The 21,326-nt window shown below is 43.0% G+C and overlaps 1 protein-coding gene across 1 annotated transcript in view; it reads right to left on the reverse strand.

Annotated features, from left to right (window-relative positions):
- The window catches only part of DENND2C (DENN domain containing 2C), a 72,728-nt gene extending 56,097 nt beyond the window's left edge, over positions 1 to 16,631 (reverse strand). The window contains 1 exon segment of the mRNA XM_048498654.1: positions 16,514 to 16,631. The gene's annotated coding sequence lies outside the window, so the exon portion shown is untranslated.
- Between the last annotated feature and the right edge of the window lie 4,695 nt (positions 16,632 to 21,326).

Below are 21,326 nucleotides of genomic sequence, written 5' to 3' on the forward strand. Positions count from 1 at the left end.
ATGTTTATGGAGGTGAAAGACAAACTTTTCAGAAATGCTTCTTTCTGCCATTGTATTTAGTGACCTCCTAAACACAAATATTTTCTCTGAAGTGAGATAAAGAAAAAAAGATAATGGAAAGAAAAGGTAGTGTAGGGAAGACAAGCAATAACAGATCAGAGTAGGTTTCTTCTCTCTGTGCCTGACAAGGGCCTTGTGTGTTCCAATTAGTAATGGGCAGAAAAGCAATTAACGGTTGGCTGTTAAATTCTCAAAGGGACAGTGATGTTTTGTTTTGCTTCCCTGAACCCTTGATGTTTGTTTCTAACCATGACCACCACCTACTCCCCATTCACACATTCTTGATAATTCTGGTTGGGTCTGAGGTCACCATCCTCTGTAAAAGTCACTAGAATTGTGTGTTCTCAATTAACACATCTATTGTGTCTTACTTGGAATATAACTGAAAAAGGGTCTTCAGCCTTCACCTCTGTGCTATTTCTCTGAGGAGAGGGATTGAAGTCTAGACCAGTAAGGAAACCCAAAAGTGCACACAGCTCCCCCACCCCCACTCACATACTTATGAATTGGCCCTAAGACTGCAAAGTGCAAATTCTTTCATCATGTCCTGAAACTTATTTTTTGCACACACAGAGACCCACCCCAGCCAATATTTTTTTAAAAAGAATCCAGCCTGATGAAGAGTGCCAAAGAACCCCAAAACTTGATCATTGTTTGTTATGTTTTAGTGGTCCCAATTTTAAAGAGGGTCACGCAACTGTCATTTTTTCAGTCACGTGTATATTAGCGTTTAAAGATCAATGCCCTCAATGCTTTGGCCAACCATTCCTGCACAGTGAAAGCTCAGATACAAGGTGTGAAATGCTTTCAAGCTATCCTTCATTGCCAGGCATTTAGTCCTAGGAAAGGCAGTTTCACACTAAGATGCCGGATTTGTCAGCAAAAGAGTGGGAGAGAATGCCAAAGTGTCTCCTTAAGATCAAAGCTCATCTCCACAAGATATATCTTTAAGAAATGTCAGATTTGAGTCCAGTAGCATCTTAGAGACAAGCAGGAGTTTTAGGAAATGGATATTCTATTTCAGATTTTCCACACCACAGAAATTATGGCCCTTCGGCCCTCTTTATCTCCCTTCCCACGAAGGTTTCCTCTCACATGCAAGCAACTAAGTGCTAGTTATGAATCAAGCTGTACTTAGATACAACTGGCAAGGATGTTGAAAGTAGCCACAGACACTTCTCAGTCACTATGATCACAACAATGATAGCTGAAGAAACTACCTACAAACCACCCAGTTTACACTCAGGTTTTCCTATGCAATTGTGTACCCAAGGAATCCTTGGCAAGGATTGCTGGAATGAGGGGAAAATACACCACAGCTCACTGTCCCCGCAGGTACCATGCCAACTGTACATGTGAACCATTAATTCACACAAAACATCACTCTCAATAACGTCCCTGTAGAAAGCAGAAATGTTTGCATGAAGAACAGAAGTATATTCTAAGCTTGTTCCAGATTCTATCATTTAAAGGCAACCAGATAGAAACTGAACTTTTCCTCTTTCCATTTTACTTCCCGTTATCAGCAACCTCACGCTAGTTCCTCAGTGGTTTATTGTTGCTCAGAGAACAGTACAGCTAAGTGGAGGTATCCACTAGAAATTCCCTAATCACCAGAGCTTATCTCTATAAAGAGTCCTCCAGGTTTCTTCCTTAAGAAAACACAGCCAGAAATATACTGGAAATGCAAATTCAAGATGTCAGGATCATCTAAGACATCCAGTAAGAAGTGAGGCGATAAGAGTGGTAGAATAATGAGCAGTATTGTCCTCCCAAGTTCCAGAAGGCTCCAATCTCAGGAAATTCACTGATATTTTCCTAATGTTATCTGGCTGTAAGTGCTTCCAAATCAGGATTGGGCCCTTCTTGTAACAAGAGCCAGATGCCAATGTTGCTTGTGTACGCCTCAAGTTTTGATCAAGTTCCATATTTCCTGCCTGCTATTTTCTTACACGCTCATTCCAGCCCCCGTTTTTTGATCTTCTATGTCAAGACCCTGGCTTAAAACTGGCTCTGACACTGAAATGAATTATCAGTGGATCTGTTCCTTCCAATTCCTGCATTAATCCCACCTTCAGCAATCGGAATGCCCAGCAGTGACATCAGGGAACGTGTCACTCACGTATCCAGCAGTGAGGACAAGGAAGCACGTGAGCTAAATTTGACTGTTCTGTGTAACACCAGAAAAATATTTAGACAGATTTTCTTGTGACATAAACATCCCAGTTTGGTGTATGGCATGCTAATCAAGAGGTAAATGAAAGTTGCTGATGCTGCTATTTCACACTGTAGAATGTTTGCATGCCAGTTCACAGCAGTTTGGAAGAGAAGAAAGCAACAGGGAGAGGGCACAGGTGACCCTAACAGCACCCCATTCTATTTCACTAAAAACAAAATAAATCAGAAGAGGCAGGCAGCTACAATATGGCCACGTCCTCTGCCAAAATCACAGGCATACTGGCAGACTCAATCAAGAAACATAGACAGTTGGTTATCTGGGTTCTGGACAGAGAAAAATGTCAGCTAATCTTTTCTTTTTCTCTGCATGGCACCTATTCTGACCAGCTGATATGACCCTGACACTTTCTTCCAATCTGTAAGCTCTGCTTTGGCTCCAGAAGTACACTGAAAAATTCAGTTTTACCAGAATGACTCATATGTACAGGGACACTTCCCCTCCTCTGTTTGTCTGGCCAGAGATTTCAGAGTCCCACTCCAACAAAACACAGCAAGCAGAAATGTTGAGTCAGCAGTCAAAATTAAAGCTCCAACTTCTTTCCTCTCCTACACAAAGAAGAAAGCATCTCTATTTATTATACTTATATATTCCTCATCCTTTATTAAATAACCAAGTGACTTACTTGGGACTCACAATGATCTCTCATCTAGGCACTAATGACACCTGTCTAACTTCAGGAATGGTACAATAATGAAAAGGCTCACAATACTGACTAGGTCATAGGCCATGGCATGTCATATTCTGGTAAAGGGACACTCAAAAGCTTACCCGTGGTGGCGAACTATGGCACTCCACTCACCACCACTGGCTTAAACCAGGGAAATCTTGGTTTTTAAGGTGCCAAAGGACTAAAATCGTGCTGTTCTACTGTGGCCCAACATGGTTACCCTCCAAAACTGTGTAATAATCTAAATGCCCACAGTGATCAACAGTGCAATCCGAAACAGTCCATTGAAGTCCATAATCTTAGAAAGATGTTTCTCTCCTTACAACTGCACGGTCACACAAGTGAATTTCATCAGATTCCAGCACATTAGAGGCATCTGACAGTCAATGCCAGAAACAGGAATGGACCCTGGGTCAATGGTAGAGCATCTGCTTGCTATGCAGAAGGTTCAGGTTCAATCTCCAGTATCTCCAGTTGAAAGGATCAGGTAGTAGGTGATACCCTGGGGAGCTCTTGCCCATGTGAGCAGAAAATACTGACATTGATGGACCCTTCAGTATAAGACAGCATCATATTGTCAATGTATTCTCTAGAGACACAGGAGCCGATTTTCCTTGCCTAAGTCAGCCCAGTTTTCTTCTTCAAGGAGCAAACATACCACCTATAAAAGTCTCATCCCAGCTGGTATGACTCAAAAAGCCCTTCGCAGCAGAAGGCTTGCTGCTCATATGGTCACACAAAAGGGCGAAATCAAACCCCAGAGATGACTGGCTGGGGAAGAATCAGGAAGAAGGAATGTTGCCTCTTGGTTGACTCCAGGAGTACTTGCTCAACACTGTCAGTCCAGACATGGACATGAATCAAACATTTCCTGTGATGAGTTTTCAAAGTTGCAAGTAGCATTGCTAAATGAACAAGATACTTGCATCATAGTTGTAGTCAAATAATCTTAGGGATCACTCACACTCTATTAGAGTACAATAGCCCAGCCAGAGGCACAATGAATTAAGAAAGTACGACCATGTCTCATCAATCAGGAGGACTAGACTGGAGCATCCACAGAAACAGAATTATTTGGATATCAACCAAGGTCTTTCACAGCATGTTCCTCTCAAAAATGAAATTAAACACATGCCTATTTTTACATTCATAGGATTGGATGAAATCCACTGGCAAATTTCTGGCAGAGCCATTTGGAAAAGCCTCCTGATGTGTCGGTGCCCGATTTGAATGCTAATTACATACCCAAATACCTCCCTGCCCATAATATATATCAGTAGAGCTGGGACTCAGTTGGATCCCTACTATTTGTGTAAGAATCTTTTTTTTTTCAGGGCAAGGAATTAGTCAGAGCGAATTTGACATAGAGAAGTGACAGCAATGAAAAGGGAAACCTGACATTGCAAGTGAAAGGGCAGCCATGCTGTTGCTACCATAAAGTTCAACTGCTTGGAAATGTGACTGTCTTTGCCCTGCTTCTAAGGGGCTTTCCGCACTGACAGAGTTGTACTGGTTTCTATCTAGGTTCATCTCAGTGTATCCGCACTGCAACTGAGCTCAACGCTGTTTTGTCTCAGTTCCCCCCCCCCCTCAGAACTGCAACATCCTGTCGCAGTTATGAACTGCACCTTTCTGCTGGAACAAGGTCGATACCACTTCAAAGCTTTGTGGAAGGCGTGGGCCCTTGTCATCTTGAAGCGACACCTCATCTGTTCAATAATCCAAACCCAGGCGGCTTTTGTGGCATGCGCATGAAACGGGAGAGTCATGAAGCCGGGCATGTGAACTGTAAACTGTAAAAAAAGAGCGGCTCCGTTTCCCATGGTAACACAAGCTCCAATCACGATCGGGGAGCGAAACAGGCACCAAGATAGTCCCGCCCGCCAAGAAGCTCCAGTTCCAAGGGGGGCCAAAGTAAAGTAGGGATGCTGTCACCGGACAGCTTGGAATCGCCCCCCACTGAAGGGAACCGAGTCGACCTTAGCTCCCTTCTGTAGTGTGGAAAGCCCCTATCTCTCAAAAGAAGGCAGAAACTTTTTTCCTAATGAGAATTGCAATTTTGTGTGGGTTTATCAAATTTATCAAAAGTTGAGACATTTCACATTATAGGTATAATCTCTGGGGTTGCTTCCACTAAGACTCTCGTTCTGCATTTTCCCTGTCAGTGCAGTGGTTTAAGGTGGACTTTCACAGTTCATCAGGCAATACCAACCTTCAGGGCTCTCCCTGGTTCCACTCTGCAGTTTTCCAAACCTGCTTTTACATTTCCTTTCTTGAAAGATTGCAGCCAAAGCAGATTGGGGAAAATGGGGACAGATTTCCATACCTTCCTGCTCCCATCTGCACCTGCCATTTTGCCCCTTCCATCATTGGCAGGCTTTTTTACCAGTATGTTTTAATTGATAGTAGATATGTCACTGCACGAGCTGCAGTAACCCAGACTTGGTACTTGGGTGGGAAACCTCCTCCTCTCGCCTTGAAATCCCCAAGAGATGGAACTTCTCGGGGTCCCTATGAATCAGTTATGACTCAACGGCATACTTTACTTTAGATAAATCAACAGGGTGTCCTAACACTATAACGACAAGCTTACTGCCATTCTTTTAAAAAAATCAAAAAGCTGCTGAGAATGTCAGAAATGAAAGATAAGCACAGAGGACATCCCTATGCAGAGAACCCATTGCTGCTACAAGAGTCTTTACACTGGCAACAGCAAAGAGAGCAAAACAGGGAAGCAGCCCCATACAGGAGGAATCTGGGATTCTCTATAAGTATCTTCTTTCAAGAATAATGTTGAAGGGCTTGAATCCCACAGATCCGTTTCACTAATGGTGGTACTTGTTTGCTGCACAAGGCACCTTCTGCTGATCCCCCCACCCCCTGTCCTTTTGTTACTAAAGTTTCTGTCCTAAGCCCATCTAAGTCTATGCCTCTTATTTCTTATGCTACCCAGATGAATATTCATTAGGACAATATACGGTGTGTCTCTATTCCCCTTTCTATTTAAACACCTCTCCTAGCAAATATTGGGGTTATGTTCTACATTGGCTCTGTATCATCTATATCCACCCTGGTCCTCAAGACCTTATTTTGTCCTTCATCTTCAACAAAGGAATTTGCTGCATTAAAACAAGTTCTGCCAATAACTAAAAGAACACACATGGTTACTGAAGAATACCAACTATCGTACTGCAGAGCACATTGTACCTGCTTTGCAACAGCTGTCTAAACTGCTATTTGATTGAAAGGTACAATTTAGAATAATTCAGAGCTTCATGCATTGATTTGGGCCATAGGGGCTGCTCTTCCCTGTGCACATTCATAGGAACAAAGGTCAGCTAGATCCCTGTTCAGTTTCAGAACTATCCTGTACCATCACTACCCCTTTGTCATCTGTTTCCTGTTTATTGATTTCTCTTCATGGATTTTAATCTATTTTAATTGTTTTGGCTTTTAAATGTATATTTACCTGTTGCTGACTGCCCTGAGCTCTGATGTAGTGGGGGCAGGATACAATAAGACTATAAATAAATATACAGTATTATGCACAGATGACTAGACTAGATGTCTCTTGAATACAGGACCAAAACAGATAGATATTTACAGCATTTGGGTATAAGCCCCACAGGCAGACAGATGGCATAACATCTACCAAATCTCACTGAAGAAGCAAACCACTTCCCCCACTAGACACCACCCATCAAGGACCTGGGATTTCCCCCCACAAGTGGGGGATATACTTAAAGGAAAACTGTCTTCCTGCTCCTCCCAGTTCCCTAAGGAGAATTGTCACAGTGGTGGATTCCTTTTTTACTGACTGTCTTGAGTTGTTTCCTCTTTTATGATGACAAAAAGGGTGGTAAGCAATGCAAAACATTAAGTTAAGTTATAAACATCTCCAGAAGCTGCCCTTCCTGACCCATCCAACTTTTTTGCTTTAGGCAATGGAATACCAGAGACAGCTCTCTTGATTGAAAGAGCTCCCTTCATAATCCCAGAGAAGTCAGTTAACAAGAAGTAAGAAACTCAGAGTCAAACTGGAAGTTCTATACAAACAGGTATAATAGCTGGACTTTTATTTTATTAGGAAAAAAAATCAAAAGCTACAGGCAAAGTAGTTCTCATGGGGAGATGGGTGCTTAATTGACCACTTTCTATTCCACATTGCTGCAGCCTTTCCTTGTGTGGTATTCCAAAATGTCTCAGTCCCTCTAAATATCTGCTGTTCATCTAAGAACAACAACATCAACAAAAATGTACCTGATGCTGCTTGATCACATAGAGACCACTGGTATATCTGACTCAGAGTAACCTACTCTGACTACCAGTGTGTCTCATTTTCCTGACCTGAAATGGTCCCTGGGAGCCACCATTACAGGGGAGGGACAGATGAAGCGCTTTCTCCAGTCCCAATCCAAATCATCTGGGAAGTAAGTGCACTTCTAAGCAGAATTATATCTTTCCAAGCCTGTTGATTTCAATGAACTAGAAGTGTATGACTCCACTTGGAAGAGAACTGTGAGCTCCCAGCATGGAACTCCAAGCACATGTCTCATCCAGATTATATGTCTGGGGCATGTGGCTGCCACATGGGCTTTAATGTGTAAATCAGCCCCAAGAGTGTTTAACTGGAGATGACAGAAGCTGAACTTGGGACTGTCTACATGTATAATGCATGTTCTACCACTGTATGCCCCACCCTCATGCACACTTTGTTTAAATGAGTTGATTAGATAATGAAAGTGAAGTTGTAACAGCTTAGCATGATGTAACATTCTCTTTTATTCATTCACACAAATACACAAGTGGTCAAAAATGAGCTTTAAGTACTTTTCCAAGAGGCATTTAAAACAGAGGATTTCAACATTGTTGAATTTGAGGGAACTTCCAGAATTTTGAAAACAGGGACTGGGGGCCATTAAAAAATGGCTGCCTTAGCAACCAGTCCAATCGCAAACATGGGGAGCTTCTATAAAATGTGTGGAAATTCTAACCAAGCATGATCCTATGATGGAGGGAGGCGTTTTCAAATGAATATTCCTCTATACTTACAAGCAACGCCCCCTGTGCTCTTCTGAAGTACCTCATGATCTAATGCAGGGCGGATGTGGGGGGTGGGAGCTAGAACTGGCTCGTCCTTTGGGAAAGAAGCAGGCATGCGCCAGGAAACATTTTGGCACCACCACGGTGCCCATGAGCATCTCATTAGGATTCACTGATTCAAAGTAGGAGATTTTAATCCACAGTATTGATCCTATTCCAAGTTAATTTGCCCAAAAGATATCCAAAAAAAAGGAGAGGTAAAGACATCTGCCTGTTTCAACTAGCTGTCAGCCTTTTGAGTGTGGGAAAACAACAGACTAAGCACTTGAAGAGTTCACTAATCTGTGCCAACCAGTCCTGAAAAAGTATCCAAAGAAAACAAGTAGTTTTCAATAACATTCCAAGTTTTCATTAGAAGACCAACTGAAGATGCCAAGAGCTCAGTGACTGCTCATCCTCATAGGTGATTTGCCAGAGGCAACAGAAGTTTTAACTTTATCTAAAAATACCATTCACTGTTGGTAAATAGTCAGCCCTTAAGGAACACCCTGTTTCACTCATCCCCAGAAAAGGTGTGGGTGCAGGAAGAGTGACTCATCTAGGGCATCAACCTGGGCTGCAGCTGGTTTCGGTTCCAATCCTAATATTCCTTCCTGAAAAAAAAATCACCTGTTAGTTCCCTCTTCTGGAAGTCGGCTTTTGTTTTTGCTTCTATAATATAGTCAGAAATGAAGCAGATGGAGCAAATAGAATGGTCCCCTGTCCTCTTATAGCTGAAAACACCAGTGATCCTCTGATGAAACCAAAATGCACATGGTATGTTCATTTTTACCTAATGTTCAGTCCTTTCCTTAGAACAAGTCCAATGTGAACCACTTGTCCCATGAAAATCAATGAAACCTGAGACCTGTGTACTTTCAAAAAGCACAAGCATTTACCTTTCTCAGTCTGCATCCAACTTTTTTACTGCATGGGCCTTGTTCTCTCAATCTCAACTGCTGCCTCCTCAACACAGTCTAACAAACAACCACCATTTGGACAGTATTCCAAAATTCCCAAAGGTATTGCACATAAACACACACGAAGCTGCTTTATACTGAACGAGACCCTTGGCCCATCAAGGGCTGTACTATGTATTGTCGAAGGCTTTCACAGTAAGAATGACTGGGGTGCTGTGTGGTTTCCGGGATGTATAGCCATGTTCTAGCAGCATTCTCTCCTGTCATTTCACCTGCATCTGTGGCTATCAGATCCTCTGAAGATGCCAGCCACAGATGCAGGCAAAACGTCAGGAGAGAATGCTGCTAGAACACAGCCATACAGCCCAGAAACCACACAGCACCCAAGGCCTGTACTGTCTACTCAGACTGGAAGAGGATGTCCAGCGTCTCAGAATGGTTTCCCATCACGCACTGGCTAGTTCTTTTCAGCCAGAGATTGAACCTGGGACCTTCTACATGCCAGAGCAGAGGCTCTTCCACTGAGACACAGGTCTGCCCCAAGCACAGAAATTGCAAAAAATACATGAATGCGCTTAGAAGCATTCCTATAGAAAACCTTCCCTTCCTCCCAGTGACTACCAGTTGCTGCCTCTAAGCACCGACCCCTTTCCATCTCCCTCTTTTCAAACCCTCTCCCCAGGTATTTGTTTACCCCATTTACTGCACCCATTGGATCTGAGTTGGAATAGCACTGAAAATAGAGCTCCTGCCATTTTTAGTGTTAGGCACAAAGGGAATCTCAGCAGATACTTCTTGACGTGTCCCAGTGGGAGAAAAATGCTGAAAGTGTCAGAAAAAATGAAATATTGCCAGGTAAGGCACAGAAGGGAGCAGAGCTTGACTTCCTATACTCCGGCACTCCTTGTTTGTTAAAAAATAGAACTGATCCACCCCCACTTTAGGCTTGCAAAATAATTAATTGTCTACACAATAAGAGTGCATGTTCCTAACTGAAATGTGACATGCTGAAATCCCTTGGCTGAGGGATGCACTTGCATTCCACTTGGATGAGGAGGAAGGAAGGTACCACCAGAAGAGCATTTCACGTTAAAACCAATGGAAACATAAAACAAACTGAATTAAAGCTAACTGCTTCAATAACTTTAACAAAACCAAATACATTTTGTGAAGGTTATCCAAAAATGACAACAAAAATGTTTTGGTGTACCCATTAGTAGTTAGACTGTAAATAAGAGTGTCTTTGAGAAAAAATCATGGATTTCCAGAGGATAAATCAATGTCCCTCACTCCTCACAAAGAAGTCCAGATTGGACCTGCAGCTTCCTGACTCCAATCACAATATGGATGCAACATAAATCCTTACGATGAAGGTCCCTGGTCTTAAGCAAAAAATCAACCACTATGGATTCTTTAATGACTAGGAGCATGTACTGCATGCCTGGGTTTCATCTTTCTTCTGAGGAAATGGAAAACACTTTATAAAGCTCTCCTACTCTATAAAGTAGGTCACTGGCTTAGAGGCAGGAACTCTAAGCCCAACCTTTGCCAGACTGGAGTCACAGCTGGAGGGGCACCTGCCTGCAGCTGCCATGGAGAGAGGAAAAGAAACCTGTGTCCTCCTCACTGGCTCATGCATGGAATTCCAACATTTCCTCAGCCTGAAGACAAAGCCAGGCACTCTTTGCTGAAATGCCATGTGTCTCACAGGTAACCATGGAGCCTCAATTGCAAGACTGTCAACACTGTTTCACAGCAGTGGCCTTGTCCATGGCTTCAGCACTTGAGCAAAACAAACTCCACTGTTCTGAATTCTGTTTCCACCCCACAGCAAGAATGAACTAGCACAAGAGAAGGCCAATTCCAGGGTATGGACCACTCTAATTCAGGAAAGAACTTAAAGAATTTCCTTAGACACAACAGTAGAAGTGGCCGGGTTTTTTTTAAAACTACATCCTTATATAAAATACAGACACTTTTGTGAGAAGCAGCAAAGGATCTAAGCAAGAGAGGTTTCATTTTCAATATTACTCTATTATGTGCCTTCTGGAAGTTCTTAATAAGCAGAGAATTGCCATTTAACTACTTCACAGTCTTCCACAGTGAGGAATCTACTAAGCCTCATTTTTTCCCCTTGCCAGTAGGCCAGGACAGATTCAGGTTAAGGCTCTGGCTAGGAGCCCAGAGATTGACAGCTGATACGGAACAGCAGAAAGGAAGAACATTGTTGGGGATATGTTCTAAATCAACATAGATATAGACTTCAAGGGCTGGGTTCCCTGGAGAACACAAAAGGATAGCTTAAGATATTAAGAAAGCTTTTTGCATAAGCTACACTGCTCACTTTTCGAGCACCAAATGTCAGTGCTACCGGCCTTCATCTTCTACATTTATAGACTTCTCTCCAAATATTACCCTTTTTCAGGTATTCAGAATGAATAGTATGAAAAATGAGGGGGATTGTGGTGGCAAATACAATTCTTGGCACATATGCATTCATTGGAACATACATATAGAACCTATGTGGATTTGTGTGTGTGTGTGTGTAAGTGCAAACAAAACATCGTCAAATTGCAACCAACTTATGGCAACCCCTTAAGAGTAATTTGGCATTTCTTTCCTCTGCATAGCAGCCCCCTGGTATTCCTTCATGGCCTTCCATAAAAATACTAACCAGAGCTGACCCGGCTTAACTTCTGAGATCTGACAAGGTCAGAATAGACTGGGCCACCCAGGTGAAGGCCCTCATGCACTCACACAAAATGCATGCACGCACACAAATTCATATACGTACACAGATAGGTATATGGTCTGGAGTGGGATCATAGCTCAGTGGTAGCATACACACTTTCCATGCGAACAGTCCCAGGTTCAGCCCCAAGCTTTGCTAGCTAAATGGATTCCAAGTTACATCTGTGAGAAAATAAATTGCTGCCTGAGATCTGAGAAAGAACTGAAGAAAACAGACAGTACTGGGATAAATGGACTAATGATTTGATAAAGCTTTATAGATGAACGATGGGGTGCAAGGAAATGTGAAGCTCAGCTGCAGAGAACCATACTAATTCAAGTAACATTTTCCATTTTGTAATTTAGGCATTTTTTGAACAAATGTGCATTCTTTTTATGGCTATAACAATTCATAAAGTCTTCATTGCAGCACAATACAGACCTTTTGCTTTGAAGCCTGCATGTCTTTTGCTCAACAGGAGGGGACAGCTGTGCAAATGGATTTCTATATAACTTTCTCTGCACACATGCAGAGATCCCTACTTGAGGGAATGCAATTCTATGAATCCTTACGTGCATGCAAATTCCAATGAACTCAGTAGTATTTATTTCCCAGTCAGATCAAGCACTAAGTGGCCAAAAATTTCCAGGAAGAAGGAATAGCTGTTAGTGGGCAGAACAGCTGTTTTTCCATAAGACAGAAAGCAAATGTACATGGTACTTGGTGGGCAAAGTATAAGTGGACTCTCCTATTTTTAAATCTGAAGGATATCATGCCCTGTTTCACCCTAAAAGCATCTGTGAAGGCTTATATTAGAGTGGTGAAGTCTTTATTTACGGTCAATGACCAAATACTATATTAGAGTGAATGTGTCACAAACTACAAGACAGCTGCATCAGCCAGAAAAGCACAAGTGATCCTGTCCAGCTGAAGTCATTGGTCATCCTGACAGATGTGGTGGCATGTGTCACCATGCAGCCATAAGCAAATACTAAAAGAAATGCAAACTGCAAAATATAGTTTTCCAACACCAAACCAGGAAGGCAGAAGGGTTGGGCGAAGGCTCATCAATGCAAGCCAGCATAGTGCAATGACTGGAGTGTTAGACTAGAATCTAACAGACCAGGTTCAAATTCCCACTTTGCCATGAAAGCTTGCTAGGTGGCTTTGGACCAATCAGATACTCTCAGAGAAAGGGAGAATATTGTCAGGCACTTTTGGGTTAATAAATAAAGTACATAAATATTGGCTTGGTATTCAAACAGCTTCTTAGTGAACCAATACTGGCAATGTACATATTCTAATCCCAAAAACTGACAACAGATTGATATAGAAGGAGACCAAGTTTCTAAGAAAAGTCTTGATAGAAAAGGTCAATAATCCCTATTTTTAAAAGGGGGAGGGTTCTAATTTCTTCATGACAGAGCTGACCCTACTAAAGAATAAGACTGCTCTTTAGATCAGCATCAGTCAAGCCTAAACCTGTGCGAACACAAATGTTTAAAAAGCTATTTTTTTACCCTCAGCTTTTATTATTAAACAAAGGAATGTTCCTGCTAGGGTTTAGCAAATGCCACCATAGCTAACAGTGGGAAGTCAGCTACAAGGACTGTATGGATGTCTTGCAGGACAGAACACATGACAATCTCTGCCAAGTCCCAAGGGGAGGGCAGGTACAAAATTAAATACAGTTAACAGTGAAGTCGTGGGAGATAAAGAGAAATGATTTGCACTTCAAGCCAGTGATAGAAAAAGAACTTCAGATTTGCTAAAAAGGATTTTTTTTGGCTCAGGTTCACTCTTTGAAAACCAATCTCTTCGGTCCAAGTGCTGCAAACCTCTGCCTCCTTCGCTTACAACAAAAGGAGACAAACTTCAGCCGCTCAACTGGAAAACACTACACAGTCATGGAAGTGCTATCAGATGGCTGTTCACACATATTTTGGAGAATGAACAGCCTTGTTGGTCCAGAGTTCTCCTCAGATGACAGAAATAAGCTCTCCTGTGGGAGAGATGAAACCAGCTATACAGGCATCACCCACAGCAGAAATACAATACTGCTAAAGTCACGATCAAGTAGTGATGATTAAGAATGTTTCATGGGCTGTGTCAAAAGCATGCACTGACAGGGAACCAACCTGTACTGGGAGAATAATTTCAAATAGTGACTGTTTCACAAACTCACTGCATAACCTTGTACGAGTTGCAAACACGCTCTTTCATGTGTTTGTCCCTACATGTGGAAGAAACAGTGATATATCGACCAGTCTCTCAGCAGGCAGCAAAAGTTAATTACTGTAAAGTACTTTATATAGTTGCAGCCTATTGATGTTTGGGACTTACACTCAAGTAAATGTGCATAAGACATTTAAATGTCTAAATTATAAATAAGTGTACTTGGGTCAGATGCTAACGACTGTGATATTTGCGATAAATTAGCTCATTCCCAGTAGAAGGGAAAGAGAGTAGTCAACAGGTCAAAGGAATTGGGGGACGGAGCTGGATGGGGGGGAGAGACATTTGACAATCCAAGTGAACAAAATGGGAGAAGCTCCAGCTTTTTCATTCAGCTTTTTCATTTTTTTAATTGCCAAATGTGCATATTGGGTTGGGCTCAACCAGGTTTTCTGCTGGAGAAAAGGGGAGAAGAGGCCCCCTTTGATCCCAGAAAGGCTATGCTGGGGCCTATGGGACTTGAATAGACAAATCCCATGAGGGACAGAGGCTGTAGTTAGAAACAGAATTGAGCAAGATGGACCCAAATGCTGACTGGATCTAATTCATTATAACTGTAGTTTTTAAAAAGCTTTCACAACTTTTCCTGCCAAAAGCTACTACTGTAGTGCCAGGGAACCCATCAACAATATGCAGGTTATATGAGGATTCCTTGAAACATGGTAAGCTTTTCTGTTTTCCACATCCCCAAATTAAGAGCTGCTATGGCTTCCATTTGTCTTTTTTTTTTTACCATCTTTGGTGGGATTAAAGACCCAGAGCTCAGGCCCACACCTACCCCCACAGCAAGCAGCAGAACCGGACAATTCAATACAAGACTCTTCTCTTTTGACTGTGCGGCCAGGCTGTTGTGGCACTGTTCAAAAAAATTTTTTATCAAACATTTCCCTCTGTTTCTCTGTTAGGAAAAGTACTATTGTCATTTTCTCCTAAATATAATAAAAGGTCACAGGACACCATTACTCCATTTCCTGGTTTTACTGTGAAACTGCTTCAAAACAGAGAGAGGAGGGAAAATCGACAGTTTAGTTTCTTTGACTCTCCGCCAGCACAAATCTTTTTAAGGCAGCAGAATGTGCATAACGCTGTCCTTATATTCATTCAGAAAACTGCCACCCAAATCCTCCTAGGTGACATGTATCCCCATGGGTCACAAGCAACTGTTTAGAGGAAAATATTTGGGAGCATCTGAGCATCAGGTCACTATTTAATCATTATATCCCATGGAACTGCAACCTTATCTAATCCCCCTATTTAAATGATGAGGTGATGGTATCATCATCATCATCATTATTAGGCTCAATAAGCAACAAAAAGAAACTAGCAACTGGTGTCAATGATTCCCCATTAATTTGACACTTAGTGAATAAACAGCTGCCTGTATTTCTGGTTTGGGATTACAGAGAACAACCTGAAATACAGGCAGCGGCCCTTGAACTAATTAGATACCTTTTCCACCAGACATTATCTTGGACTGACAGCAAGCATCACTTTCTCAGATGTGCTGATGGCTGTAGGCCTAACATATTTCCCCAAGCATGGACACATTTCAGGATTCAAGCAAAAAACGCAAATGGATACAATCTACAGAATTAGCAGGTGACCCTGGGAGAGACAGCCAGGATACACTACAAAAGAGCATCATGTCTTCTTAAATAAATAAGGACTTTCCACTCATGCTCGAGTTACTTCTGATTTTCTTGGGAGTCAATCCACAAGCATTTGACAGGGTTCGTTTGGGCAGGGTTCTTCCGCCTCTCGGAGGAGGCCTTATGTAGCAACACCTGAGCTATTGCAACAAATTGCTAGATTCATCAGTAGCAGTCTTACTGTCTATAAACCAAGAACCACCTTACACGGATTATTTAAAAGCGTGCAACTGGTGCACAAAGTACTGGCCAAATACCCAGCAACAGGTTATCTGGACATACCAGCCCTGGATGTCACATTCTCTAGGTTCGAAATATTGTGGTTAGAGGCAGGCACTCTGCACACGTCCAGGCACTATTCCAACAAATGGTTAGATTCATAAGTAGCAGACTCACTGCCTATAAACCAAGAACCACCTTACACGGATTATTTAAAAGCATGCAATTAAATTGGTTTACAAAATACTAGCTGGCCAAATACCCAGCAACAGGTTATCTGGACATACCAGCCCTGGATGTGACATTCTTTAAATTTGAAATACCGTGGTTAGGGGCAGGCTACACACGCACTATTTTTATTATTACCTCTCCTGCTCCACAGCTAACTTCTGGCATTTGAAAAACGGCAGGGAATAAACCCCGCGTCCCGTGCAACTTTTTCCCACGAAAGAGCAGAAGCAGAAGCCCCTCCGTCCTTCGGCTGGACTGCCAGGGGACACAACTGACCCGCAGAAGGCGTGATCTTCACAGGCCTCTCTGTGCCCAGAGCCAGCGCTGCACCTCGGCCCAAAGCCCACCCTGAACGCAGCATAGGTCCCCGCAAGCCGAGACCGCGCTCCGAGCTGGACGAACCACGAAGCCCGCCCGAAAGCTTCCCGAAGAAGCCCCGCCGCGTCCCTCCCTTCCTCGCTCACTCGCTCACTCACTCACCGGCGCCCCCGGCTGCAGCGTTGCCCCCGACAAAACTCCGCTTCTCGCTCCGTCCGCTCGATCGCTGCTATGCGAGCCTTTCGGCAGGCAAGAGCAGACCCGCTCTCCCGGGTTGACACATTGGAGCCCAGCCCCATTGGCTAGCGCCACCGTCGCTCCGGTGCGAAGCCCCACCCCGTCCCGCCCCTTCTTTCCCGCTGCGGTGCACGTGGGAGCTGGACCCGGTGAACTACCGACCTGGTTCCCCCTGGCCACTCAGGCCGCAGTGTCGCCAGGGAGCCTCGGTTTGCTCTCCACCCGCCTGTCGCCACCCTTGGACTCCCCGGGCACGGATGGATCTGAAGAGCAGACTGTCCCAGTCATGGAAAGAGGCTCCAGGCTTCTTGCCACATGACTGTCCCAGGCAGCTCACTCTCCTGCCGGGGGCTTTGGCTTGCGCATCTCAATCGTACGGGCGATTGGAAAGTTAATAGCAGGCTTTTCCTGGATCCCAGCAGGCTTTAATACGGGGGATATGAAATTGCATTTTTTCCAGCTTATTATTAATTGCTCAGATTGAGGTCACGAACACGCCGCGGGGAGGGAGAGGGAATTTTCATTGCACTCTTCCAGAAGCTCCGGCATTGAGGGACGTCGTAGGCCTTGTTGAGTCATGCAGGAATATCATCTGGCTTCTCCACACTTGATGGCTCCCAGCCAGATATGCGAGCTGACTCAGTGGAGAAGCATTGCATTACAGAAGCAGCAGCACGTATTGGAGTTTTGTCTGGTGGTTTTATGTGTGAATGGACCATCATATTCCAAGGAGACAGCAGGCACGTTAGGGGAAGGAGGGGCATAACTGCAGCAGCAATCTCTGCCCTCCACTTCAGTCCTTTGCAGATATTATTACAATCAGTACGTGCTACACAAAATAATCCAGCTACGCATGGTAGTGTGTACACAACTAGTGTGGTAACATGGTTAGGGGGTCAGATTAGGATCTGACAGACCCTTCAGTTTATTAATACAGTAAATCAACATAAACCCAACATCAAATCCCTGCTTGGTTGTGGAGGCTTGCTGGGTGAATTTGGGTCAGTGATACACTCTCAGCCTAATCTACCTCACAGGGTTGCTGTGAGTCAAATGGCGAGGCGAAGAACCACTTCAAACCACTTTGGGTCCCCATTGGGAGAAAGAGGATACAAATAAAGTAACTAAAATTAATAAAATAACATCCATGTTACCTGATTCAAACAAAATGGCAATCACACATTTCAAGAGCATCAAAGACACACCCACACACCCCTGTTGGTATTTTCCAGTACACATGGTTGTAACATCTGAAGAAGACTTTATTATAATAGCAACAAATTTTATTTTAAAAAATCCTGCACTTGTGAGACACTCTTCTTACAATCAGAAACCCTGCTTTTGTTAGGTTCCTGATAATGAACACATGCAAACCAGGGGTGAGGCCAGGTAGCACATTGTGTCTCCCATCTCTGGGACATGTGTTCAGTCTCCCCAGATTGCTACCTGAAAAGGACTGCAACTATAACTCATCACCGGATGATGATGATGTGGTCACTGTGTGAAGCAAATATATCATAAAGCACTCTGACAAGAACAAGTAAGGAATTTCCCATTACCTTGCTCTCAGCATGCAACCACTGCTGAGAAAGCTAATCATTTTATTGCAGTTTTCACAAGTTAGTTTTCTGACAGCTCAAGATCATTCATGGGTTCACATTTTACACACTTATAACTGGTGTGATAGTAAATAATTTGAAAATATGGATGCAGACAAAAATATCCCCCCTTTAAAATGTTTTTTAAACATTTAAGAGATCAGTCCAGGGAAGAAATTGAGCTGAAATGTACTAGATATACTGTAGCTCCTTACAGCTTCATCCTACTCAAGATTAAAAAAATGGCTGCAATTACAGGAGACACACAACAAGATGTATTTTACATTTGTTGCCAAAACTGAGATTATTTAAATAAAACTTCCTCTGCCAGAAACAGCCTGGAATCTCATTCCCCACACCCACAGGTGACACACCTTGTGGACTCACCCACTGCAAACTCATCCTCAGGTGCTGAAATGGCACAGTTCCTACCTACAAATATTAGGCAGTGGTTTCTTTACTGAATCAAGTGTCCCACACCTGTGTGTAAGTACAGAAAAGGAGGACTTCACTAGGACTAGCAGATTTTCAAGCTTATAGTCTTAACACTTAAGTGTTAAGAGTCCATCAGGGAACAGAGAAACTGGGTGTCATTTTGACATACAGATTGTTAGCAAATGGAAAATCCAATTAGAAGCAAATGGCTCCAAAGCATTGTTATATGTAGATGTTGTGAAAGGGGACTGGATATTTAGAGCAAGGGTGTGAGATGTCACACTGTAATGGCAAACATATGACTAGTCAGCAAGACTACTCATTCTTTAGAATAACAGTTCTCAAAGACGTTTCTGAAGCTACGGTTCATAAAGGCCTGCTTGTTGGCAACAGTCCTAAGGGAGGCCCACACTGGACTGTGGTGCATTAGAAATAAGTGGCTTATTGAGACATGAATTTCTATGAGCACTTACCTGCCATCATTTCCACGAGCACCAGCACAAGGGGAAGAGGAGAAATCATGAAATCTACCTACTAACCAAAATCAACAGTGCCTGATTGTTTTATTTGATTATTTTATATCCTGCCTTTCTCCCCACTGGGGACACAAAGTGACTTATGTCATCCCCCCCCCCGTTCTATTTTATCCTTACAACAAGCCTGTGAGGCAGATCAGGTTGAGAGAGATTATAAGTGACCTTAGGGTTTTAGTGTTACCTACCACAAAAGACCAATTCTCTGATAAGCCAGTCAAATCTCTCAGATGTTCCAGTATTTTGAGTATTTTACTTTCTGGATTTGGTCTTTCTGAGCCAGTTTCACTTTGCTTTCAAATTAGCTTTGAAAATGACAAGCTCATTTGTCTCCTGCCAAATAGTGCAACATGACTGGAGTGTATGCCAGGAATTTAGCATAGTGATTTTCAGTGCTCGTGGCAATAGGACAGCTGCCTGTGTTGGCTGCACTACTGCTTTTCTTCCAAGGATTACAACTTCCATGGACTTTAAAGCAGCTGGGATAACTTGTGACCTCTGAGCCAAACACAGCCCACCAGTTATAAGTGGTGGCACAAAAGGGGTTTGAAAAACTCCTTCTTTTGTGGCCTACTGCAAAAACATGGAGATGTTCAGCACTTGGCACACCATACTATATTGGGCTAAGTTGGTCACCTAATGTGCAGCCCACCCCTGCATTAAAATATGTTGTGGATCCATTGTACCTAATTCTGAACCCTTTGATTTCATTAAACTGAACCTTGTTTTGTCTTGGTGACTCACAGAGAATCCCAGTCAGGTTATGATTTAATTAGATAACATAGACGATTTTTAAAAAAATTGTAGCTAGGATGGCAGGAACCTCTTTCTTCAAGCACCAGCAATGGGAAAGTTCCCTCTCCAAAAATATTCCTTTTTTATTGTCATCTAAAGCCATTAATCATAACTAGCCCCTCCCCAGCATTTGCTAATATCCTTGGCTTTCCAGTTTGAAATGCTGACATTTTTAGCAAGTGAACATACCGGGAGAATCCTGTGTGAATAATTACAACAGCAGCCAGTAGGTGGCAATATGCACCTGTGTAGGCATCATGGTTGCTGTGCATCAAGCTTCACATCAGGAAACAAGAGGCACAAGTTCTTCTTTTGTTTTTACAAGTGACAGAATATATTTTGGTACACTTTCTTTTCCTGGAGAAAAAAAAAGGTGTTCAAAAAATGTCTTCCACAAATCAATCTTACTTCTGTTTTTATCATAGTCAACTCTGTATAATTTCCAGGGATCATGAACTCATTTACTTTATTAATACTCCACATTTCTCCCCAGTGGAGACCAAAATCAGCTTTCCAGCATGGTGTAGTCGTTAAGGGTGGCTGAATGTACTCTGGAGAACTAGATTTGATTCCCCACTCTTCCACAAGAGCAGCAGACTCTTATCTGGAGAACTGGTTTTGTTTCCCTACATACGAAGCCTGCTGGGTGACCTTGGGTCTGTCACAGTTTCCTCTGTACTCTCTCAGCCCCACCTACCTCACAAGCAGGGACGTAGGTTCACAGGTTTAAACCCGTCCCATTACATGTCCAGCTTGCTTGAAACAATGCATGGAACGGAACAGCTGCTCAGTCACTGAGCCCACCCCATAAAAAATCTATACCTATGTCACTGCTCACAAGGTGTCTGTTGTGGGAAGAAAAGGTGATTGTAAGCCACTTTGAGACCCTTACAGGAGAGAATGGTGGGGTATAAAAACTTGCTCTTCTTCTTACATTGCTATTCATTTAGTTATGTTTTATTTTTAAAGTAGATACCTGGGTTCAGTTCTCCCCTCTACCACAAAGTGGGGTGACCTAGAGCCATCTACTTTCTGTCAGCCTAAATGCCTCTCATAGAACAGATGTAAATATAACATAAAACTCAAAATGATCCTATCCCCCCTACAGATAACCAGTTTACAGTCCATTAAAAGCCATGGCAAATAAAATGTCCAAAGATGCTCCACCATCTCCACAGGGAGCCCATTCCACAAAGGGTGAGCCACAGTGAAGAAGGTACAGACTCTGATTGATGACAGGTGGACAACTTTACAGGGGAGAGCAGGGGAGAACAGCTAAAAGGTTGCAAAGAGGGAGGAGCAGCCGGCCGGAGGGGGGCACTCTAACTACTAGACTTCGGGGATCTTAGGTAGAAAAACTGCTGTCAAGAGGCAATC

The sequence above is a fragment of the Sphaerodactylus townsendi genome, linkage group LG05 (assembly GCF_021028975.2).
Source record: "Sphaerodactylus townsendi isolate TG3544 linkage group LG05, MPM_Stown_v2.3, whole genome shotgun sequence".
NCBI lineage: Eukaryota > Metazoa > Chordata > Lepidosauria > Squamata > Sphaerodactylidae > Sphaerodactylus > Sphaerodactylus townsendi.